The sequence below is a fragment of the Sarcophilus harrisii genome, chromosome 2 (genome assembly GCF_902635505.1).
Source record: "Sarcophilus harrisii chromosome 2, mSarHar1.11, whole genome shotgun sequence".
In the NCBI taxonomy this organism is placed as follows: Eukaryota; Metazoa; Chordata; class Mammalia; order Dasyuromorphia; family Dasyuridae; genus Sarcophilus; species Sarcophilus harrisii.
In genome coordinates, this window is record NC_045427.1 from 33132779 (window position 1) to 33158864 (window position 26086).

Consider the following 26086-nt stretch of genomic DNA (forward strand, 5'->3'; position numbering starts at 1 on the left):
AAAGGCACTTAATATTTTTCCAGTTATTTAAGTCTAACTTTATTTGTGTGGAAAGTGTTTTGTAATTTTGCTCATATAATTCCTGACTTTCCTTTGGTAAATAGATTCCCAAATATTTTATGCTATCGATGGTTATTTTGGATGGAATTTCTCTTTGTATCTCTTGCTGTTGGATTTTGTTGATGTATAAATATGCTGAGGATTTATGTGGATTTATTTTGTATCCTGCAACTTTGCTAAAGGTATGAATTATTTCTAATAGCTTTTTAGTAGAATCTCTGGGGTTCTTTAAGTATACCATCATATCATCTGCAAAGAGTGATAATTTGGTTTCCTTATTACCTACTCTTTTTCCTTTAATCTCTTTCTCAACTCTTATTGCCGAGACTAAGGTTTCTAATACAATATTGAATAATAATGGTGATAGTGGGCAACCTTGTGTCACTCCTGATCTTACTGGGAAAGGATCCAGTTTTTCCCCATTGCATATGATGCTTGTGTGTGTTCTGACACAGAGGAATAAATGGGGTGCCGTGTAGCAAATCTCTGAAAACTGCCTATTCTTTCTGCTACACTATTTCTAATAACGTGTTGACTTTGCTTTCCTTCCAAGTTATCAACAAACTGTTCTTACTAGAGAAGCCCTGATAGAATCTGTTGACATTAAGTCTCTTAGTAGTAATCTTGCCTTGGTAACACCACTTTTGTTGAATGCAAATATTTATCTTAGATAGGGTAAGACTATGGTCGATCCAGCACTATTGTGCCCATTTTACATCTTTACAATGATATAATCCATTAAATGCCACAGTTTGCTGCAAGGGTGATTCCAGGAAGTTATATTGACATCTTTCACTACATGCAGAAGTTGTAAGAATTCTAATCAATGCAATTATTAAGTATGATTTGAAGAGATCAAGAAGACTCAAGCTACAGAATGAAATGTAAATTTTTAGACATGAACAATGTGAGAAGCTGTTTGATTTGTTATAAGGGTTTTGTTTTTCTTTACTTTTTCAGTGTTGAGGATGTGAGAGGGAAATAAACCAGTTTTTGTTCACTGAGAAAAATAAAATTTAATTTTAAACATGTTAGATCTCTGTTCTTTGTCAATTTCCTGTTCATTTCATTGGTATGTCAAGAGAAATACCATTTTTCTTTCTCTTTAAATTATTTCCCTGTATTTAGGATTTCATGTAAAAATTTCCAAAGCTTCCTAGGATACCATCTTCTGCTGAAGATAAGTTCAGAGTATTCTAGTTATCTTTTAGCTTACCCCTTTGAAATATGTTTTCCTCAAATCTAGGGCATTAATTATATATCAGGTAATGTCCATTTTTCCTATCCCAGACTATAGTATCAAGAAAGAATAATTTCCTTTCCTATAAATTTCCCATCATTTTTATTCCCTCACAATTAGGGAGAATTAAATGTAGAATAGGATTTCCCCTTGCTGATTACTATGTCTTTTGAAGGAAGAAAATTTTCATTAAGACAATTTCATTAAGCCCAGAAATTATTAGGGGCTCTTATTTCGGCATATGAAGAGACTTCAAGCAGATATTTAGATAACTGAAGTCCCCTCATCATCACTACATCATGCCTCTGAATGAAGAATGTCATCTCTTTCTCCATCTCATCTGTTGTTCTTGCTGTCCAGGTGGTCTATTCTAATGGCAACAACACTTGAGTTTCTCTCTCTCTGGACTTTATCCAAATATTTTCTGAACTGCTTCCCCACTTGCTTTCTTGTATAGCCTGACAAGAATGCTTTTTCATTGAAAATCCCACTCCCCTTCCCATACTATGCTTTTCTTTTTGAGTAATAGTTAAGTCGTTAACTTGGTTCCACTATCACAGTGATAGTTGAGGTCCAAATTGCTTCCTAGGGTTGTGAAATTTTATTTGTTTGGGTATTTTTTTCTGATCTAAACACTAGACACTTGTATGTTGAAATTTAAAGAGAGGAGTTTTACATGTAATTCATTTGTAGAATTTTAGCCTTTATTTACAATTCATGGACATCTTACTTCTTCTCTTTCTTCATTTTAGCTAATCTCTGTGCTATCTAACTGAAAGAATACAAAAATGTAGCTTCTCCCTTTTGACTCAGTTCCATGACACTTATGAAATATATATATTTTTACAAGCTTTGCTTAAGTATATGATAGATAAACCTTAACTTAAAACCTTTATAATCAATTATCTCCCCTTGATAACTTGACAACACAACCACTTTCATTATTCTCAGCAACTGCATATCACACATGTCCTCCCCTGTTTCTTTTTTGTGTGTGTAGCTCTCACTAATTTTAAAATTAGTCAATCCTGTTGACTTCAGATTCCCTTCAGATCAGTGACAGAAGGGCTAAGGGCCAGGAAGTGAGAAAGATAAACCAATCAAACCTAGATTAATAATCTCATTTATGACCTGCTTGTACTTCCTGTGCTCTCTAATTCTATTGATATACCACATAACCATTAATAATGACATTTTCAGTTCTCAAAACTTGAAAGACAATTGAAGTAAGTTTATCAATTTGGAGCTTGAGAAGTTGAGGAAAGATTTGTATTTGTGTAATTTTGGAATATGTTCATGTAATACTAGTAGACCTCAGTTGAAATTGACTTGACTTGAATTACTGGTCTTGAATAAATATTTCTCTTGAGAAATAAATGGAGTAGGCTATTAATATGTGTATACCCCACCATCTGGTGGCCAAATAATATACTATATTCACTCAGTTAAATTAATAGAACAATGATAGTATGTTATTCTCTAGTACAAGATAGAATAAGTCAGGAATAATGACATTTATTACTAGGTGTACCCTTTACTACTACATGTAGCTCTAACCAACAATAAATTTATTACATAAATTAGCATCGTAACTACAGCTTGACAGGAACTCAGAAGTCTTCTTGATCTAAGTTCTCATCTAACACTTTTTTTCTGTCTCCTTTCTCCTGATGACTCATTCTTGCCTTTATTTTTTTAGTTCCTGTTATTAAAACTCTATTTATCTCTTTGATACTTCCTAGTCTTGTTCCCTGCATGAATAAACTGAAATTTGCAGAATAAATGATATTTGGTCTTCAGGCCATTGATTTTGTAAATCTTCTATGCCTTTTACTAGAATTTGCTGTCATGTGTGATGTGGAATCATTCCTTAGGATTTGAAATACTTCCTTTCTGGAGGTTTTTCCACAGTCTTTCTTTCATATGGATAATAAGAATTCTAAAATTCTTATGAGATTTTGGGTACTTTTTTATGCAGGAAATAGGGATATAATCCTAAATAGTGATGAAACAGAATTATCAAGTATTTTGGATGAAGAAAAATAACTGAGTAAAAATTAAATAATCAAGCATGTGAGAAATTCTTTGTAAATATAAAAATATTTTATGAATTTCTCCTCTTATTATTAAATTTGGATAGATTATAGTCTATCTTATACTCACAGAGGTAATAAAGATAGATTGAAACCATTTCATAAACCCCACAGTCAATGATCTGTCTACTGCAGCCCATTTAATTCTCTTTCAAAAAATACTTTCGAGAAAGAGTTTCTGTCACTTATGGATTCATGTTGACCTAACAGGGGAGGGAAAGAACTAATAACCTAGAAGAGACTCATGTGGCTTCTATTCAACAAACTGTCTTGGATCCAGCAAAGATGAGGGAGAAACTCTGACCAGTATAATGACCAAGGCAATCATGTCTCCAGAGGAGCAATGACGAATTAAATGTGCTACCTACCTCCTGGCAAAAAAAAGTGATGGACATAAGGTACAGAGATGTACATTTCTTGGCACAGCTAGGGAGTGGATTCATCTTAATGGACTCTTTATATCTTACAATGTTATTGTTTCTATTCCTTTCATTCTGTCAGTTTTAATTAGTGAGGAGTTGTGCATCAGGTAAGTGTTGAGTGAGATTAGCAGTAGTGATGAAAAAAAGTGGGGTGAATTAAATTTTAAAAAATACACTGAAGACAATTGACACCGAACTTACTCAGTAATTCCCTCAGTAGCTAGACTCCCTGCTCTAAAGGTCTTCAGGCAAGATTTCTGGGGTGTAAACTAATTATTTAGGTTAGTAATTAACTGGGATAGAAATTGAGCCCCAGAAACTTCCTGTGAGACCTAGAACCCTCCCCCTAAGGCAGCCTAGACAAGCTGCCCCCGTCCCAGGTGAGGGGAACAAGAAACTCTTCCCCACACAGACCCTGGCTCCTGGTTGCATCCCTTCTCCATCCTTGGCAGCCTCCAGAATCAGATCTGCTGCAGGATCAGATCTATTGCACTGCTGGGATATTAGAATACTGAGGCTGCATTTATCGATTAACATTGTGCCACCAGACACGAGTGTTTCCATTATTTTGAGACCTTCCCTTGGCAACCAAGCCTGAGTAGAGATGACCAGGCAGTGCAGTGGCTAGCACACTGGACCTGGAATCAGGAAACTCTGAATTCAAATCCAACCTCTAACATTTAATATTTGTGAAACTCTGGATAAGTCATTTTCTTCTGTCTATTTCCACTCCTCATCTCTAAATTGGCCATAAAAATAGCACTGAACTGCTAGGAGTGTGGTTGTGTGGGTGAAAAAATGAATATTTGAAAAACACCTTCCAAACTTGAAAGACTATAAATGGCATTATTATTGTTGTAACTGTTATTATTATTTCCAAAAATAGCACATAAAACTTCAAAGTCCATATAATGAATTTTTTGTTTATTTTGACTTCTGATAATTTTATGGTTTTCTTTTATTTTAAATCATAATTAATTACAAGTATGTCTCATTCTTTCTCATGATGTATGCGGTTAAATATAATTTTTCTCTTCTGCATCTTTTTCCTTTAATGAACAACAATGAGCAAAAGTCACCCAGATCCCCAGGACCTTTAGTTTCTTATCCACGACTTCATACTACTGAAATGCTTCTTTGTTTCTTCTGACAGTGCCAGTGGTGCCTCTACTAAGCACTAGAAATAGGTAGTTGTGGTGTTTGATAAGACTTGAGATTGTTTCCGTTTTATCTTGGATATGAGGTTCAGGAAAACAATATTACTGTCATCCATTTGAAAAATAAATATTTTAGTACTCTGGAACAGGAAATTACTAAAAAATTACTGTTTTTTCCTGTCATAGCTTAATTTATTGATGGCAATGGATATATCACATTTTAAGAGTTCAAATAGCTTCATGTTTTTCAGATAATCTATCTCTTGCTGTCTATGTTTCTGTCTCAGTCTCTGTCTCTTATTATGATCCTAATTTATGTAAGGAAAATATTACTATTAAAGGGGACAGCACCTTTAATATCTCTATAGCTCTTTTTTTCATTTGTTCTCTCCTTTCATTTTCCAACATCCTAACAAGAGTCAATGCATCCATTTTCTACCAAAGATCTACACACACACATACACACACAAACACACGCATGTACTCTTTTAAAAAACAACTATACCCTTGAGGCTGTTATTTTCGGGAGCATTTCATTTTGTCCTACTAACTTGGGGATAGCATGGTGTTCTTCAAGTCACTTTTCTTCCCCCAAGTAAAGAGATCAGAATTTATCTGAAAGAGAGAAAACAGTCACTAAGGTGGGATAGAAAAATAAATTTCACCTATTCTTGGCAATTAACTGCCCAACTTTCCCTTCTCTCTAAGGCCCAGACTCCGATGAGTGTCGGACAGACTGTGACACTCTTCTGATGTTCTGCCTCAGTGATACCACAAATAAAGAGTCCAACAAACTGAATCCTCAGAGGAGCCGTGTCTGACATATAGGTCTCTGTTCTTTGTGTCCATCACTTCTCAGTCAGCAGGTCAGTAACTCCCTCCCAGGTCCCAGGCTGTTCTAGGCTTGCCCTGGTCAGAGATGCCTGAAATCCTGCTTTCACTCCTTGGTGCCCAATGAGAATGCCCTGAGACAGGCTGGTGTGCAGGCAGAGGGAGGCAGCCAGGATGGGGAAAGGGCCAGAGGCCCAGAGACAGGAAGGTTGTCTGAAGGACTAGGAAGGCTGAGCTTGGGGGAGGCCCAATATGGGGCTTGTAGTATCTGCCTGCAAGCCTTCAAGGGGATGTGACAAGGGTGGGGATGGGACTTGTTCAGATACCAAAGCCCAGAAATGTGAGCAAAGTAGGGAAGGCGCAGAAAGGCCAGGTTTAGACTTAAGCTAAGAAGAGACTCCCTGGCAATGAGAAGAGTAATTGATGATCCAGTATTAATGCCATTAATAACAATAACAACTACTGTTCCTACTAGGTGCCAGCCACACTCCTGAGCAGTTCTCATAATTTTCTCACTTGATCCTCAGAAAAACCCCAGGAGGCAGCTGCTAATGTGATCCCCATTTAACAGACAAGAAAATTGAAACAAAGGTTAAGTGACTTGCCCAGCATCATACAGCAAGGAAGTGGCTGATTTGAACTCAGGCCTTCCTGACCACCTGCCTGGCTCCATCCACTGCTCCTGTGGGAGTTAGTTGCCCTGCACCAGAGTTCTCCCAGCAAAGGCTAGAAGAGCATTTCTTAAGGATCTGAACAGGGAGTTCTTAGTCAGGTTTGGGGTAGGGAAACCCACTTTGGGGGTATGACCTAATTATTTAGATTGTGTCACTCCTGTAAAAGTGACTGGGAAAAAATAATCAAGGTCAGAACTTGTCACAGCCCCAGCATCTTCCTCTGAGACCTGGAAACCTCTCCCTGAGGCAGCTCAGGCAAGCTGCCCTTGTTCCTGCTGAGGGGAAGGAGAAACCCCTGGGGCCCTGATGTCTTCCTCAGCAGCTGCAGGCTAGGTTTTTGTTTGGGGCTGTATCACTGTGGGAGGCCAGTTATCATATTGAAGACAGTGATAGACTGCAGCATCGGCAGCCTCCACTTTGCTGATAGTGAGAGAATAATCTGTCCCAGACCCACTGCCACTGAACCGGGCAGGGACCCCAGTATGCAGGGTAGTTGAACGATAAATTAGAAGCTTGGGAGCCTCCCCTGGCTTCTGTTGGAACCAACCTACAATATTACTAACATCGGAGCTGGTCTTGCAGTTAATGGTGACCCTCTCTCCTGGAGACACTGACAAAAATTCTGGAGACTGAGTCACCACAATGGCCCCTCTGGAACCTGGAATCAAAAAGAAAAGACAGAACATGATCTAAATGACTTCATTTTCCTGGACTTTCAATTCAGAAAAAACAAGGAAAAGGGAACAGGCCGAATCTCCTTCCTCTCTCCTAACCTCCCTCAGATACATCCCAGGAATGGCCAGAAAGCAATGGAGCATGTACAGGCTCCCTCACCTGAGATCCAGAGCAGCAGAGAGCAGAGGAGCTGAGCCTGGGCCCCCATCTCCTCCCCTGGCCTTGGATGCTGCTGAGCAGAGACCTCACCCATGAGCTGGCATTTATCTGGGTCTGAGCATCTGAGGCTGTCCCTGGGGAAACATGCAAATCAACAGATGGAGGCAGGGGGAAGGAGAAAGGCAGAATGATCTTAAGAGCTTTCCTTTAAAGTAACTGAATTATTGGTAATTTTAACCCCTAAAAGATATTATAATCCTTTCTATTCCCCAAAACTGTCATGTCAGGCTAAAGTCCCTTGAAGGCTGTGTATTGACTTAGTTTTCTAATCAATGTGCTGATTTAATTTTTGTTAATTATGTTTTTCTGTGTTTAAAGCCTTTAATCATTTATAGCAACTGAGTGATGACCCACTTGTTGGGCATCTCCTAAGCTTCCAGTTCTTTGCCAGCACAAAGACAGCTGCCATCAGATTTTAATATTTTGTTTAAAGTTCTTTACCTTTTCTCTTTATTACCTTGGTAAAGGTATCAAAGAGAGGCATTGCTGGCTCAAAGTGTATACACAGTTTTATAACTTCTTGGGCACACTTCGGATTGCTGTCCAAAATTGATTGTCAGTTTTTTGTTCCACCAACAGTAAGTCAGTGTTCCAATTTTCCTCATCCCCTGTAACATTTATAATTTCCCTTTCTATCATTTTAGTCAATTTGAAAGTTATTTGTTAATATCTCAAAGCTGTTTTAATTTGTACTTCTCTAATCACTAGTGTTGTAGAGCAATTTTGTTATATGACAATATATTATTTATTGCTTCATTGAAAAATAGATAGATAGAAAAATAGAAAATGTCTATTCATATCTTATCATATCCTCTTATCAATTTAGGAATTACTATATTATAAATTTTTTTTTTACTTATCAGTGTCATTTATTGTCTAGAATATAGAATGGATCTCAATTTAGTTATCTCTAAAATGAAGACATGGAATTACATTATCCCTGGGTTATTTTAAAAAAGAATTTAAAAAAAATTTAAGCTTAAATACAAAATGGTAAAGAAAAAAGCAACTTTGCCAATTACACAGCCATCCATAGAAAATTCAAAATAAACCAATGAATTTTCATGTCAAGAAAAACTTACATAATAAATACTACATATTTTTTCAGATTGGCCCATTTTTTGCTTCTTTGTGGTTTTTCTTTTGCTCTCTGCTGTGCACCTTTTTTTTTTTTAATTTTTAGTTATTTTAATTAAACTAATCAAGTGAAATAAATTATCCAGATTGACTTAAGGATGTTTCATATTGGGAAACCACAAATTATGGCATCAAAAAAATAACATGAAACACTTCTTGTTTTTGGCTTTAATATATATATATATGGAGTAGTCCAGTGCCAGAGAGTAATTGGAGATTTCATTTAATCTACACACCACCCCTCCTCCCACTGCCAATAGTAAAGTAAAACATTATGCAAATACATATATTTATATAATAGATATACGTGTGTCTGCCAGGATAGTTTTTTAAGGAAAAACATGACTTTAGTTGAGGCGCAAGAATTGCTTCATGAGCTAATAGGTTGTGAATGCCAAGGCTTGGGAGGGAACATAGCGAATGTAGTTAAGGGATAGGCCCGGATAGAGCCCTCTTCGAATCTCAAGGGGTCCATAGACACTTCAGTGTCTTCAACATGTAAAGCCCTTTTCAGAATCTGGGAGAACAGTCCCTAGTTGCATTCTATGATGAGCTATGTCAAGTGGATAAGATATAGTCTGTGCTATTGCTCCAGCAACACCACCACAAAGCAGGTTTATATGCCTTTTCAAAAGGAAGACATTAGGGTTGTCCAATGAAGGTCTTCCAAGTAAAGTAGGAGCACTGGAGAGACCAACACTCATTAAGGTGCCACAAGTAAAAAGTGAAAGCCTTGCCTGGGGAGCCCTTCCTCCAACAGTAGGCATCAGTCCTCTGTAAAATCCCTGAAAGCCACCTTCCTTTGCATACATTGTTCTGAATGCATCAACAATGTATGTGTGTTCTCCTTTCACCTGCAACGCCAGGGAAACTCTAACCATGTCATGTGGGTGAGTCCAGATGACTGCTGTCATACCTGCCATGGAGCCAGCCCTTAGCGGGCGCATATATCCAAAAATCCCAAGTTTCGTGGTAATTCACTTTTTATAACCGTCAAAGGACATAAACCGAATTGCATCATATGGAAAAATTCTAATCGTCATTGCTCCATTTGCTTTATACAACTCAAGCTAAGCTTCCTTTTTGGGGACAGCGCAGAAAGCAGAAACCCTCCTAAATGTTTGTAACGGTGATTATGGGCCTGTAGTAATATCTTAAGTCGATGCAAAGGTGCGATGGTGGTTTTGGCCCAACATGCTGCAAACAAAGGAGCGCAGCCGGTAAAAGTCCCTGCGGGTGGACGCCTCAGGTGTCGGGCTTGGGCTCACTCTGGCATCCCGCTCTGGCATCCCGCTCCTCCGCCCCGTGGGCCGCTGACGTTGCCACCGAGGCCGTGGGGCTACCTGGGATCCGGGGCCACACTCAGAGGCCCAGGGCCGCCTGCCTCCAGCTCATGACGGAAGATGACGAGATCAAGCCGGCTCCGCGTGATGAGGCAGTACCAGAGCCCTGAGGCCGAGCTTCCATTGTATCTGCTGTGCACTTATTACTTTATTTTTTCTCCTCCTTTTCACCTCCTTTTCACATACCTTTAATGATAGAAGGTTTCATTTGCACGTAGATATTTATAAACATAAACATACATAGTCATATGCAGTCAAACACATATGTATATATAGTTGTGTAGATCTTAATGACTATATTGTGCAAAGCCAATAATGAAAGGTAAATGTTATACAAGGTTAAATGTCAGTGGCTTTTGTTAGTTTACTTATGTATTTGTCAATTCTATGGATTGTTTGATTCCTCTATTTCCCTGACTTGTGTGAGGGATGTAGAAGACCCTTACGCAAAATAACTACTTAGAGATTACTCAGTAGAAGGCAGGAAAGTTGTTTATTGAAAACCTCTGGAGGATGAGCCGTCCCATCACGAGATAAGAAAGAGAAAGCTTGTGGTAGGAGGGCTAAAGAAGTAGCAAAAATGCATAGCTTTTATACAAGAAATTACATCACAAGTAATAGAGCATTGAGAAGGGGAGGGGGAGGCATCTAATTGGTTGTTGCTATTTGGGGAGATTGGAATGGAAGGTTTCTGTTTCCCTTAATCTCCTGATTTCAAGGAAACAGAAAGTCAGGCCTTCAGGCTTAAGCACATAGTGGTCCAGCTAACAGACTAAATATCGATAAATGTCAAATACCAATAAATGTCATCAGCTCAGGTTAAGTAAATATGTTTCTAGCTGGCCAAGGCTCAAGTAAATATGGGCCTGCACCTATTATACAGGTCATAGGGGAAACACAGAAATAATAAATTACAGAAAAAAAATTCATACATCCCTGTAAGTTCTTCACCTTATCTATTCCCCACACTTGGAACCGTGTTCGTAGGCATTTAGGGCAATTCCTAGTGATACTTTAGCCATCTTTTGGTTCCTAGACATACTGATCTTTTCTGAGTCTAAATAGTTAAACACCATTATTTCCTGGACATTTAGATTCTCTCCCATAATGACAATGCTTTCCATGGTCTCTCCTTTATCATCTGTCTCAGTGAGAGATTAGTTTTATTAGGACAGAATATGCCTGTGGAATCATTTCTTCCCCAAATTCCCCTTGTCACCAGATTTTTTTAGATAATGTTTAGGGCTGTAATCAAGCCATGTGTAAATAATGTAGGAAATATTGGTCCACTAATGGGAATCATAGAAGGAATGTTGTTCCTGCATGAGTGCTGTGCACATTTGATCTCAGTTCTGGGCTTTGCCAAGCAGCTTAGAGACTGCAGCTCCCAACATTTATAGATTAACATTCTGCCACCAGACACAAGAGTTTCCAATATTTTGGGACCTTCTCTTGCCAACCAAAGCTGACTAGAGATGACCAGGCAGGGCAGTGGATAGCACACTGGACCTGGAATCAGGAAGCTCTGAATTCAAATCTAGCCTCTAACACTTAATAGTTGTTAAACCTTGCCCAAGTCACTTTCCTCCATCTACTTCAGCTCCTCATCTCTAAATTGACCATAAAAATAGCACCGAACTGCTAGGAGTGTGGTTGTGTGGGTGAAAAAAATGAATATTTGAAAAACACTTTCCAAACCAGAAAGCACTATATCATTGTTGTTGCAGCTGTTATTATTCACAAAAATAGAACATAAAACAACAAACTCCATATAATAAATATTTTTTTTACTTTGATGTCTGATAATTTTATGGTTTCTTTTGTTTTTAATCTTATTTAATTACAAGTATGTTCCTGTCATCTCCCAGGTCAGTAAGGCTTCCTTTCTTACTGGTGCCAGTGTATTCCGTTGCCAGTGTTCTGAGTGTCCTTGCAGGACGAGTAAATTAGCATAAAGAGCCAGTTTCTCAGCTCTCCTGGGTCAAGCTTAGTCATTGCAGGGATGAAGCATTCAGGTTTCTCATGATGTTTTTGTTTTCATTTACATCATTGCAATCCACATTTTTCTAGTTTTCCTAGAAGAGCTTAGAGAAGTCAAAGAAGAGGCACATGGCGGAGAATGGCCAATGGAAACAAAGAACTCTTAAGATGGGAGAGAAGAAAGGATGTCATCCAGAATCTAGGCCCAGAAATAAGGCAGGTGGCAAGAGAACAGAACAGCTATGGGATCATGCTGTGCTCCTTGCTCTTCTGAGAATGTCCAGAAAAATGGAGAAGGGGCCTGTGGTTTGGGGGGAGCCCTCCTAGTACACTTAGGAAGGACGTGACAAAAGGGCTCTCACAGCATGGATGTGCATGGCTGAGCTGGAAGGGCCAGACTCCAGTGAGTATCTGACAGACTGTGATGCGCTCCTGATGTTCTATCTCAGTTAAACCACAAATAAACAGAGTCCAACAAACTGAATCCTTAGAGTAGCCATGTCTGACACATAGGTCTCTGTTCCTTGTGTCCCTCCCTTCTCTGTGAGGAGGTTGGGAACTCCCTCCCAGGTCCCAGGTGTTCTAGGCTTGTCCTGCTCAGAGCTCCCCTGGAATCCTGCTTTCCCTCCTGGCTGCCCCATGGGAGAATGACCTGAGGCAGGCTGTGCCCAGGGAGAGGGAGGCAGCCAGGATGGGGAAAGGCCCAGAGGCTCAGAGGCAGGAAGGTCTGAAGGAGCCAGGGAGGCTGAGCTGGGGGAGGCCCAACATGGGGCTTGTAGTACCTGCCTGCAAGCATCCAAAGGGCTGTGACAAGGATGGGGGTGAGATTTGTCTAGTGCCACAGCCCAGAAACGTGAGCAAAGGGGGAAAGGTGCAGAGAGGCCTGGTCCAGACTTAAGCTAAGAAGAGACTCCCTGGCAGTGAGAAGAGTAATTGAAGATCCAGTACTAATGGTATTAATAATAATAACAACTACGGTTCCTACAGCTCCTACTAAGTGCCAGCCTCACTGCTGAGCAGTTCTCAGTTATTTTCTCACTTGATCCTCAGAAAAACCCCAGGAGGCAGATGCAGTTGTGATCCTCATTTAACAGATAAGATAAGTGAAATAAAGGTTAAGTGACTTGCCCCCATCATACAGCTGGGAAGTGACTGATTTGAACTCAGGCCTCCCTGACCACGCCTGGCTCCATCCACTGCTCCCATGGGAGTTAGTCCCCCTGCACTGGAGGTCTCCCAGCAAAGGCTACAAGAGCATTTCTTAAGGATCTGAACAGGTGGTTCTTGGTCAGGTTTGGGGTAGGGAAACCTACTTTTGTGGTGGGACCTAATTACTTATATTGTGTCACGCCTGTGGACAGGAAAGAAATCAAGGTCAGAACGTGTCACAGCCTCAGCATCTCCCTCTGAGACCCAGAAACCTCCTCCGAGGCAGCCCAGGCAAGCTGCCCCCAACCCAGCTGAGGGGAAGGAGAAGCCTCTGGGGCCCTGATAGCCCCCTCAGCAGCTGCTGAGCAGGTTTTTGTTCGGGGCTGTATTACTGTGGGAGGAGAGCTTTCCCACTGCTGACAGTGATAGACTGCAGCATCCTCAGCCTCCATGTTGCTGATTGTGAGGGAGAAATCTGTCCCAGAGCCACTGCCACTAAACCGGGCAGGGACCCCAGAGTGTAGGTTGTTTATATAATAAATTAGGAGCTTGGGAGCCTCCCCTAGCTTCTGTTGGTACCAATATAAGTATTTACTAACATCGGAGCTGGTCTTGCAGTTAATGGTGACCCTCTCTCCTGGAGACACTGACAAAAATTCTGGAGACTGAGTCACCACAATGGCCCCTCTGGAACCTGGAATCAAAAAGAAAAGACACAACATGATCCATATGATTCCATTGTCCTGGACTTTCAATTCAGAAAGAACAAGGAAAAGGGAACAGGCCGAATATCCTTCCTCTCTCCTAACTTCCCTCTGACACATCCCAGGAATGGCCAGAAAGCAATGGAGCATGTACAGGTTCCCTCACCTGAGATCCAGAACAGCAGAGAGCAGAGGAGATGAGCCTGGGACCCCATCTCCTCCCCTGGCCTTGGATGCTGCTGAGCAGAGACCTCACCCATGAGCTGGTATTTATCTGGGTCTGAGCATCTGAGGCTGTCCCTGGGGAAACATGCAAATCAACAGATGGGGGCAGGGGGAAGGAGAAAGGCAGAATGATCTGAACAGCTTTCTTTTAAAGTAACTGGATTATCGGTTATTTTAACCCCTAAAAGACATTGTAATCCTGTCTATTCCCCAAAACTGTCATGTCAGGCTAAAGTCCCCTGCAGGCTGTGTGTTGACTTAGTCTTGTAATCAATGTGCTGATTTAATTTTTGTTAATTATGTTTTTCTGTTTTTAAAGCCTTTCTTCATTTATGGCAAGTGAATGATGACCCACTTGTTGGGCATCTCCTAAGCTTCCAGGTCTTTGCCAGCACAAAGACAGCTGCTATCAGATTTTAATATTTTGTTTAAAGTTTTCTCCTTATTACCTTGGTAAACATATGAAAGAGAAGCATTGCTGGCTCAAAGTGTACAGTTTTATAACTTCTTGGGCACACTTCATTTCGCCGTGCAAAAGTGATTGGTCCGTATAATGTTCCACCAACAGTAAATCAGTTTTCCAATTTCCTCATTCTCTGTCACATTTATAATTTCCCTTTCTATCATGTTAGTTAATTTGAAAGTTATTTGTTAATATCTCAAAGCTGTGTTAATTTGTATTTCTCTAATCAGTAGTGTTTTAGAACATTTTTGTAATATGACAATGTAGATTATTTAGTGCTTCATTGAAAAATAGAAAAATAGAAAATGTCTATTCATATCTTATATCATCTTTTCAATTCAGTAATTACTATATTATAATTTTTTTTACTCTGTATCATTTATTGTCTAGAATATAGAATGGATCTCAATTTAGTTATCTCTAAAATGAAGACATGGAATTACATTATCCCTGGGTTATTTTTAAAAAGGATTTTAAAATAAATTTAAACTTAAGTACAGAATGGTAAAGAAAAAAGCAACCTTGCCAATTATACAGCCATCCATAGAAAATTCAAAATAAACCAATGAATTTTCATGTCAAGAAAACTTATATAATAAATACTACATATTTTTTCAGATTGGCCCATTTTTTGCTGCTTTCTGGATTTTCTTTTGCTCTTTGCTCTGCACTTTTACTTTATTTTTTCCCCTCCTTTTCACCCCCTTTTCACATACCTGTAATGATAGGTTTCATTTATACATAGGTATATATAAACATATAAACATATTCACATGCAGTCAAATACATATATATACTTTGCTTATTTCTGTCTGTCATCTGTCTTTCAGAGGCTGGGTAGCATCTTCTTACAGGGGTTCAAGCCTTTCCATGTCTCTAAACCAATTCATCATTTCCTTCACCATAGCAGTATTCTAATAGAATCTCCTCTGCTTTTAGGGATTGATTGTGAACATCTTTTCCTCAATTTTCTGTAGTCCTTCAATTCCTGACTACAAAGATTTTATTTATATGCAAAATTTTAGTTCAAAATAAGTGAAATTATTCTTTTTACCCTTCAACAATGATGTCCCTCATAATATAGGGTTTTGTCTTAGAGGGTTAAATCTCTTTCCTGTCTATCTTTTATTCCTGGCTTCCTTGAAGTTCTTGATTATCTGTTCTTCCAAATGAACTTTGTCATTATTTTTGTAAATCAGTAAAATAATTTGAAAATAAATTTTACAAAGTTCCAGAAAGCCATTTATCACTAAATTAAAATTCTGAATCTACTATCCATTTCTGTTTTATAATAAATATATCCCATTCAAAGTCTAAGCTACTAAAATACTTGCTTAATTTCCTCTTTCCTGCTTTTCCTTAGTATCCTTCTCCCTCTATTCACAGTCTCTCTTCTCATTCCTGTTTTACTTACCTACTCCCTTGTCCTCCTGGTCGTTAACTTGATTCTAAAAGTTTCTCCCTCCTCTCCATCCCTATCACTTGGTCCTCTTGTTTCTTCCTGTATGTAGAAAATTTTTACACATACACGCATATACACACATATTTCTATATACACACACACACACATATATGTATATACAGATATATGTATCTATGGGTATACACACCTAATTTATGTTTCTGTGTTATATGTATGTATATAAAAATTTTATATATAATGTATGTACATGCAAACACACCCCAAACAAATATATAATATTTACCTCTTTAACCCATTCCTAATGTCAGGTTTTAGCACTACCTGCCCTCCTCTCTGCTACCCTCTGCTGTATCAGTTTTTCTTTTTAGGCCTCCTTTATATGAAATAATAACTCCTTATTATCTCTTCCTATACCAGTGATTTTAGAATCAACCAATCACATGTAGCTCAATTCTAGTCTTTCTTTCAAACTATCCAAACAGTGAGTACAACCATTAGAGAACAATTTACCCTTATAGAATCCCTTATTATTAGTCCTCAGTGCTTACCTTAAAATTTCCTGGAACTTTTACGTCAAATTTCCCTATAAACAACCTAAAAGTCTTTGATTACATTAAATGACAATTTATTTTTACCATTCACAATTATATATATGTTTGATAGGTAAGTTTCTCTTGATCATAACTCCTGTTCTTTTGCTCTACGGTATATAGCATTCTAGGAGCTATAGTCCTTCAGTGTAACAGCTGCTGAGGCTTGTGAATCTTTCATGTAATTCAAGGATATTCAAAAATTTTTTTCATGTTGCTTCCAATATTTTCTCCTTAACTTGGGAGTTTGGAAATACTTTCTTTTTGACTAGATACTAGAGATCACTCTCTGCATTATTTCTTACCTAGAGTTAATGAGTAATTGGGCATTTCCTGGGTCAGACTGAAACCTGTTAAAGACCCTAGTTTAAATGTCAAGGAAGCTCACTTCCTCCAGAGCCATCTCCACTGGTTCTGATCTGTATCTTACCATGAGCCCCAGATGACTTTGGAGGAGAAAGATAGGCTGGTAAGGAATTAGTTGATAGGAATCTAAGTCCACAAATATGTCAGGTGGCAAGAGAACAGAACAGCTATGGGATCATCCTGTGTTCTCTGCTCTTCTGATCATGCCCAGCAAAAATGGAGAAGGGCCCCTTTAGTTTGGGGGGAGCCCTCCCGGTGCACTTAGGAAGGACGTGACAAAAGGGGTCTCACAGCATGGATGTGCATGGCTGAGCTGGAAGGGCCAGACCTGGTGAGTGTCTGACAGAATGTGACGCTCTCCTGATGTTCTGACTTAGCAAAACTGCATCTGGGGCTTTCCCTGGGGAAACATGCAAAATTAAATTTTCAAAATTAAAATTCTTTAATTCTATTAATATACACATAGCCATTAATAATGAAATTTTCAATTCTCAAAACTTGAAAGACAATTGAAGCAAGTTTATCAATTTGAGGCTTGAGAAGTTGAAGGAAGATTTTTATTTGTGTAATTTTGGAGTATGTTCATGTAATACTGGTAGAGCTCAGTTGAAATTGAATTTAATTGAAGTACTGGTCTTAAGGAAATATTTCTCTTGAGAAATAAATGGAATAGGTTATTAATATGTGTATAGACCACTACCTGCTGACAAAATAGCATACTGTAACCACTCAGTTAATATACCAGCTATAGTATGTTATTCTCTAGTACAGAATAGAACAAGGGAAGAATAATTACATTATTATGAGGTTCACCTTTGACTACTAAATGTAGCTCTAACCAACAAAAAATTTATTTCATAAATTAGCATCATTACTCTACAGCTGGAAAGGAACTTAAAGGCCTTCTTGATCCAAATCCTCCCCTAACACTTTTTTGTCTCCTTTCTTCTGAGGACTCATTCTTGCCTTTATTTTTTTAGTTCCATTATCAAACACTATTTATCTCTTTGCTACTCTTGTTCCCTGCATGAATAAATGGAAATTTGCAGAATAAATGATACTTGGTCTTCAGATCACTGTTTTTGAAGATCTTCTATGTCTTTTCCTAGAATTTACTGTCATGTGATGTGGAATCATTCCTTCAGATTGGAAATATACCTTTCTGGAGGTTTACCACAGTCTTCCTTGATGGATAATATGAATCTTAATTATGAGATTTTTGGTACTTTCTCTCATACAGGAAATATGGACATAACCATGAAATGAACAAAATGAATATGTGATGGAAGATGATTAACAAGTATTTTGGATAAAGAGAAATTATTGAGTAAAAATTAAATGATTAAGCATGTGAAAAATGCTTTGTACATATAAAACTATTTTATGAATGTTTCCTCTTACGATTAAATTTGGATAGGTTAAAGCCTTGCTTTTTTAATCACAGAGGTAACAAAGATAGATTGAAACAATTTCATAAGCCCCATAGTCAATGATCTATCTACCACAGCCCATTTAATCATCTTTCAAAATATGCTTTCAGAAATAGTTTCTGTCACTTATGGATTCATGTTGAACTAACATGGGCGGGAGGGAGCGGGGTAGAACTGATTACCTAGAAGAGACTCAATGTGGCTTCAAGACAACAAACTATCCAAACCATGCTCAAAAAGTTATCAAACTGTGCATACCCTTTGATCCAGCAGTGTTACTACTGGGATTATATCCCAAAGAGATTATAAAGAAGGGAAAGGGACCTGTATGTACACGAATGTTTGTGGCAGCCCTTTTTGTAGTGGCTAGAAACTGGAAACTGAATGGATGTCCATCAGTTGGAGAATGGCTGAATAAATTGTGGTATATGAATATTATGGAATATTACTGTTCTGTAAGAGATGACCAACAGGATGATTTCAGAAAGGCCTGGAGAGACTTACACGAAGTGATGCTGAGTGAAAGGAGCAGGACCAGGAGATCATTATATACTTCAACAACAATACTATATGATGACCAGTTCTGATGGACCTGGCCATCCTCAGCAAGGAGATCAACCAAATCATTTCCAATGGAGCAGTAATGAACTGAACCAGCTATGCCCAGAGAAAGAACCGTGGAGATGACTAAAACCATTACATTGAATTCCAATCCCTATATTTATACACACCTGCATTTTGATTTCCTTCACAAGCTAATTGTACAATATTTCAGAGTCTGATTCTTTTTGTACAGCAAAATAACGTTTTGGTCATGTATACTTATTGTGTATCTAATTTATATTTTAATGTATTTAACATCTACTGGTCATCCTGCCATCTAGGGGAGGGGGTGGAGGGGTAAGAGGTGAAAAATTGGAACAAGAGGTTTGGCAATTCAAGGGAAAATCAGAAACTTTATGAGCAAAATTACAGACCACTTTTCACACAAATTAAGTTTGATCTAACCAATTGGAAAAATATTAAATGCTCTTGGATAGGGTGAGCAAATATAATAAAGATGACAATATTACCTAAACTAATCTATTTATTTAGCGCTATACCAATCAGACTCCCAAAAACTATTTTAATGACCTAGAAAAATAACAACAAAAATTCATATGGAAAACAAAAGGTCAAGAATTTCAAGGGAATTAATGAAAAAAAAAATCAAATGAAGGTGGCTTAGCTGTACCAGATCTAAAATTATATTATAGAGCAGCAGTTACCAAAACCATTTGGTATTGGCTAAGGAATAGATTAGTTGATCAGTGGAATAGGTTAGGTTCAAGGGATAACACAATCAACAAATATAGCAACCTAGTCTTTGACAAACCCAAAGACCCCAGCTTTTGGGATAAGAACTTACTGTTTGATAAAAATGGCTGGGAAAATTGGAAACTAATATGGCAGAAACTAGGCATTGATCCACACTTAACACCGTACACCAAGATAAGGTCAATGGGTTCATGACCTAGGCATAAAGAATGAAATTATTAATAAATTAGAGGAACACAGGATAGTTTACCTCTCAGACCTGTGGAAGGGGAAGGACTTTATGACCAAAGCAGAACTAGAGATCATTACTGATCACAAAATAGAAAATTCCGATTATACCAAACTGAAAAGTTTTTGTACAAACAAAACTAATGCAGACAAGATTAGAAGGGAAGCAATAAACTGGGAAAATATTTTTACAGTCAAAGGTTCTGATAAAGGCCGCATTTCCAAAATATATAGAGAATTAACTCTAATTTATAAAAAATCAAGCCATTCTCCAATTGAAAAATGGTCAAAGGATATGAACAGACAATTCTCAGATGAAGAAATTGAAACTATTTCTAGTCATATGAAAAGATGCTCCAAGTCATTATTAATCAGAGAAATGCAAATTAAGACAACTCTAAGATACCACTACACACCTGTCAGATTGGCTAAGATGACAGGAAAAAATGATGATTGTTGGAGGGGATGCGGGAAAACTGGAACATTGATGCATTGTTGGTGGAGTTGTGAACGAATCCAACCATTCTGGAGAGTAGTTTGGAACTATGCTCAAAAAGTTATCCAACTGTGCATACCCTTTGATCCAGCAGTGTTACTACTGGGCTTATATCCCAAAGAGATTATAAAGAAGGGAAAGGGACCTGTATGTGCACGAATGTTTGCGGCAGCCCTCTTTGTAGTGGCTAGAAACTGGAAACTGAATGGATGTCCATCAGTTGGAGAATGGCTGAATAAATTGTGGTATATGAATATTATGGAATATTACTGTTCTGTAAGAAATGACCAACAGGATGATTTCAGAAAGGCCTGGAGAGACTTACACGAACTGATGCTGAGTGAAATGAGCAGGACCAGGAGATCATTATATACTTCAACAACAATATTATATGATGACCAGTTCTGATGGACCTGGCCATCCTCAGCAACGAGATCAACCAAATCATTTCCAATGGAGCAGTAATGAACTGAACCAGCTATGCCCAGAGAAAGAACTCTGGGAGATGACTAAAAACCATTACATTGAATTCCCAATCCCTATATTTATGCACACCTGCATTTTTGATTTCCTTCACAAGCTAATTGTACAATATTTCAAAGTCTGATTCTTTTTGTACAGCAAAATAACATTTTGGTCATGTATACTTATTGTGTATCTAATTTATATTTTAATGTACTCAACATCTACTGGTCATCCTGCCATCTAGGGGAGGGGTTAGGGGGGTAAGAGGTGAAAAATTGGAACAAGAGGTTTGGCAATTGTTAATGCTGTAAAGTTACCCATACATATAACCTGTAAATAAAAGCTATTAAATAAACAAACAAACAAACAAACAAAAAACAAACTGTCCAAAAAAGGAGAAATGAGGATGTTGAAGGAGGGGATGAAAAGTAGCATAGAGAAGTCATGGCAATGCAATAGTAGAGTTTAAAATGGCTATAGGGGATCTTTGAAAGAAATGACTGCTGTGATTTATATGGAATGGAAGGATATTTGAAGATGCTGCCTATGTTCTACGGGTAGGAGGCTTGCCAGGATCAAAAGATGGTGCCAGCCAGTATTCAAAGAACATAGAGTCAAACAGGGCAATGGCAGAATCAGACTAAATCTATATCTATCTCTGCAGATATATATACATATAAAAGCTATATTTAGGATAAATAGGAAATAATTATCAGAGGGAGGCACTAGGATTAAGAGATATTGAGAATAAAATTTGTAAAGACAGGATCTTAGTTCAGACTTAAAGGAAATCTTTAAGTGAAAAGTAGGTAGGAGGGCACTGCAGGCACTGGGGACACTCAGGGAAAATGTTCAGATGTAGTTTCTTGTTTGTGGCTCATCCAGCCACAAGTCACTGAATTAAAAAAGTGTCTTTAGAACAATAATAGTAAAAGAAAGCTGAAAACATAGGAGGGGGCTCAGTTATGGAAGGCTCTGAATACTAAACAGAAACATTGGTATTTGATGCCAAAGACAATAGGGAGCCATGGGATTTTTTGAGTATTAAGGGTGACATGGTCAGATGTGAGCTTTAGGAAAAATCTCTCTGTTAACTGATTGAAAGATGGCTTAGAGCTTGAAAGGCAGTGCCTGAGGGCCTGCACAGGTGAGGGGGGGTGCTGTCAGAGGAGAGAAGTGGGCTTGTCTGAGAGATGCTGCAAAGGAAAAATGATGACTCTAGTCATAGCTTCAATATAATGTAGGGGAGGCAGTGAGAATGAGTATTTCAGGGGCCTCCCAGGTAAGAAGCTGAGGGATTTCAAGGACAGCAGGAGAATTTTCTTGAGAGTGTGTTTAATTATATGTTGCTCTCTACCTGACTTAGAAAAGTAGGGTAAGGGAAGGGCTGAGTTGGAAAGACAAGATGTGATGTTGACATGTTGAGTTTAGGATGTCTACTGGACTCCCAATTAAGACTGAAAGGTAGTTGGAGATGCCAGCTTGGAGGAGGGCAGAGAGATGGGGGTAGGAGAGGCAGATTGTGAACTGTCAGCGAAGCACTGGAAATTAAATTATAGAGAGCTGATGATGTCACCAGGTGAAGTGGTGTAGCAGGGCAAGAATAGAGGGCCCAGGACAGAACTCTGAGGGGCACCTCTAGATAGAGGACAGGATCTGGGTAAGATCTAGCAAAAATCAGGGAGAAACTCTGACCACTATAATGAGTAGATTCATCTTATTGGGCTCTTTATATCTTACAATGTTATTGTTTCTTTTCCTTCCATTCTGTCAGTTTTAATTAGTGGGGAATTGGCCATCAGGGCAATGATGAGTGAGATTACAGTAGTGATGAAAAAAGTTGGGTAAATTACATTTTAAAAAATACATTGAAGAGAATTAACACCGACCTCCCTCAGTAGCTAGACTCCCTGCTCTGAAGGTCTTCAGGCAAGAATTTTGGGGTGTAAATTATTTAGGTTGTGCTGCTCTCTTATTAATAACTGGCATAGAAATCAAGGTCAGAACTTGTCACAGCCGGAGCATCTTCCTCTGAGACCTAGAAGCCTCCCCGAGGCAGCCCAGACAAGCTGCCCCCATCGGAGGGGAAGAAGATGCCCCCAGGGCAGATATAGCTCCCTCAGCAGCTGCTGGGCAGGTGTTTGTCCCTATCTGTAGCACTGTGAGGAGACAGTTATAGTCCTGGTGACAGTAATAGACTGCAGCATCTTCAGCCTCCAGATTACTTATTGTGAGGGAGAAATCTGTCCCAAAGCCACTGCCACTGAATTGGGCAGGGACCCCAGGCAGGAGGGTGGAAGCAACTTTGATGATGTTTTGAGAAGTCTGTCCTGATTTCTGTTGGTACCAGTGTATTTTGTTGCCGATATATATTCTGACTGGGCCTGCAGGACATGGTGACTCTCTCTCCAGGAGTCCCAGACAGGGAGGCTGGAGGCTGGGTGAGCACAAAGGGCCCTCAGGGATCTGGAATCAGAAACAGAAGAGAAATAGTGAGAAGAATTCCAGGCCACTTTTAAAAGCAGGAGAATTTTCTTGAGAGTGTGTTTAATTATATGTGCAAGTGCTGGATTTTGCTGAGTGCTGAACCACATTTGCTCTCTGACCCCTAGAATCCCACCCCTTTCCCCTCCTGCTCAGGGGGACAAAAGACAGGCCTCTCTCAGCACTTCCGCACTCACCTGGGATCCAGAGCAACAGGACAAAGAGCATCTGAGTCTGGGACCCCATCTCCATGGGCCTGAGCTCTGAGCTGCCCAGCACCCTCCTCCCCAGCTGCCTTTTTATAGCTGCTCTCAGCAGGGAGCTTGCTGGGGTGGGAGTGAGCCATGCAAAACAGCCCACGGAGGGAGGCTTCTGCTCAGAGGCAAATCCAGGGACCTCCCCTCCTTGCTAATGTAGAACCCTGAGCTCTATTAGTGGAGCAGTTCCCTTCTGGGATTCTGGGCTGGGGATAAACCAGTGAGCTTAGAACCTACTCTGTCCCATGAGGCTTGAAAACTTCAAAGATACCATGAAAGCTCAGGAGCAGAGGGACCAGCCTGGAAGAGATTCACATACGTGGTCAATGACTTCAAGGGGATTATTCTCCATTTTAGCCAGACACACCTGCCCATCCCTCATGATTCTCATTCCACTTCCTACTAGTTCACAGAGATTGCCAGGTCTGAGCATCAGGGATGAATTTGAGGCTTTCCAGTCACTGCAACAGAAGGGAGTCATTTGTTACTGTTGATGTAAATACAGTTGATTTGTTTTTCCTGTATTCTGTATAATTTCCTGTATTTTTCCTGTAATCTGTATAATTACCAAAGGATATTCCTGAGGCCAAAGTTCTTTGAAACGGTAAATGATTCAGCATGAGAAATTGATCTGATTTGATTAGAAGAAAGTAGAAGAAAAATTAGAAGAATATAGAAGAAAATGCAGAAGAATTGCCTTTACTTTGCTGTTGTATCCAGAGAACTACAAAGCCTTTCCATCCATCCTGCAGGAGAAATCCCCAATAGGTGAAATCTACTGTGAGTAATCTGTGAGGTCCCGGAGAGCAAGGGTCACCTTCCTATTCCTGTTGTGTCTCCAACTCTCAGAACTGAGTTTGGCCCTATTCAGTGCCTAGACATTATTTTTAGATTTATTAATAAATACACTAAAGGAAACTAATTTTCTTCCTCACTGAATCTACACAAATGATGTGGGAACTTGGGGATAGGAATCTTTATGGAAATGGCATCATCACAGCATCCTTTCAAAAGCACTTGGGTGTTCATTAGTGGTGCAGGGGTTACAGCCCTGGCTCAGGAGTAGAGAGGAGTTTAAATGTGACCTTAGCCATTTACTAGCTGTGTTACTCTGAGCAATAACTCAACCTGACTGCTTCCAAAAATCTAAGGGAAAAAAGCGTCTAAGGTAACACAATTCCTAATTTAGAATTTGGTATAGAAGTGAAAGAAAACTTCCCTTCCCTAGACCTTAATGTTACTCATCACTTGGCAGCCCCCTCCCCAGAGACACCTGTAGGCTCTGCCTTTGCCTGGACTTCCCAGGGCTAGCCCAGCTTCTCTCCATTTTGTTCCTTCCCAGGCCCATCTGGTGTGACTGGGACAGGATCATGGCTGTGCTGCTGTCCCCTAGTGCTCTTCCCCATCACTGTTTCCTATCTCTGTCCCCCCTGCACATGGCCAGTTCCTGCCCTTAGCTCACTGCCAATGAGGGTCATAGTTCCCCACATAGACCCTGGCCCCTGGCTCCATCCCTTCTCCATCCTCCACAGCCTCCTCCTTTCTCTCCTACTGCAGGATCAATGCATTTGTAGATTAACATTCTGTCACCAGACAGGAGAGTTTCCATTATTTTGAGACCTTCCCTTGACAACCAAACCTGACTAGAGATGACCAGGCAGGGCAGTGGATAGCATGCTGGACCTGGAATCAGGAAACTCTGAGTTCAAATCTAGCCTCTAACACTTAATAGTTGTTAATCCTTGCATAAGTCACTTTCCTCTATCTATTTCAGCTCCTCATCTCGAAATTGGCCATAAAAATAACACCGAACTGCTAGGAGTGTGGTTGTGTGGGTGAAAAAAGGAATGTTAAAAAACACCTTCCAAACCTGAAAGCACTGTATTATTGTTGTTGCAAATGTTATTATTCGCAAAATAGAACATAAAACAACAAACTCCATATAATAAATATTTTGTTTACTTTGACATCTGATAATTTTATGTTTTTCTTTTGTTTTTAATCTTATTTAATTACAAGTATGTTCCTGTCATCTCCCCAGGTCAGTAAGGCTTCCTTTCTTACTGGTGCCAGTGTGTTCCCTTGCCAATGTTCTGAGTGGCTCCTTGCAGGACAAGTAAATCAGCACAAAGAGCCAGTTTCTTAGCTCTCCTGGGTGAAGCTTAGTCATTGCAGGGATGAAGATTCAGGTTTGTCATGATGTTTTTGTTTTCATTTACATCATTGCAATCGTTATTTTTCTAGTTTTCCTGGAAGTGCTTAGAGAAGTCAAAGAAGAGGCATGTGGCCGAGAATGGCCAATGGAAACAAAGAACTCTTAAGATGGGAGAGAAGAAAGGATGTCATCCAGAATCTAGGCCCAGAAATAAGGCAGGTGACAAGAGAACGGAACAGCTATGGGATCATCCTGTGCTCTTGCTCTTTCGAGAATGTCCAGAAAAATGGAGAAGGCCCCTTTGGTTTAGGGGGAGCCCTCCTGGTGTACTTAAGAAGGACGTGACAAAAGGGGTCTCACAGCATGGATGTGCATGGCTCTGGTGAGTGTCTGACAGACTGTGACGCTCTCCTGATGTTCTGACTTAGCAAAACCACAAATAGAGTTCAAGAAACCGAATCCTCTGAGTAGCCTTGCCTGACATATAGGTCTCTGTTCCTTGT

The 26086-nt window shown here is 39.4% G+C and overlaps 1 long non-coding RNA gene, 1 pseudogene and 1 gene segment (V, D, J or C); all 3 read right to left on the reverse strand.

The window, feature by feature from the left end:
• LOC100935631 overlaps window positions 1-26086 on the reverse strand; it is an 824790-nt gene that overhangs the window by 706177 nt on the left and 92527 nt on the right.
• LOC100931104 lies at window positions 8856-9797 on the reverse strand (annotated as a pseudogene).
• Window positions 13440-13948, reverse strand: LOC111718854. Its single transcript, XR_004232638.1, has 2 exons — window positions 13851-13948; window positions 13440-13674 (listed from the first exon to the last, which is right to left on the reverse strand). It is a non-coding gene; the product is annotated as an uncharacterized LOC111718854 (long non-coding RNA).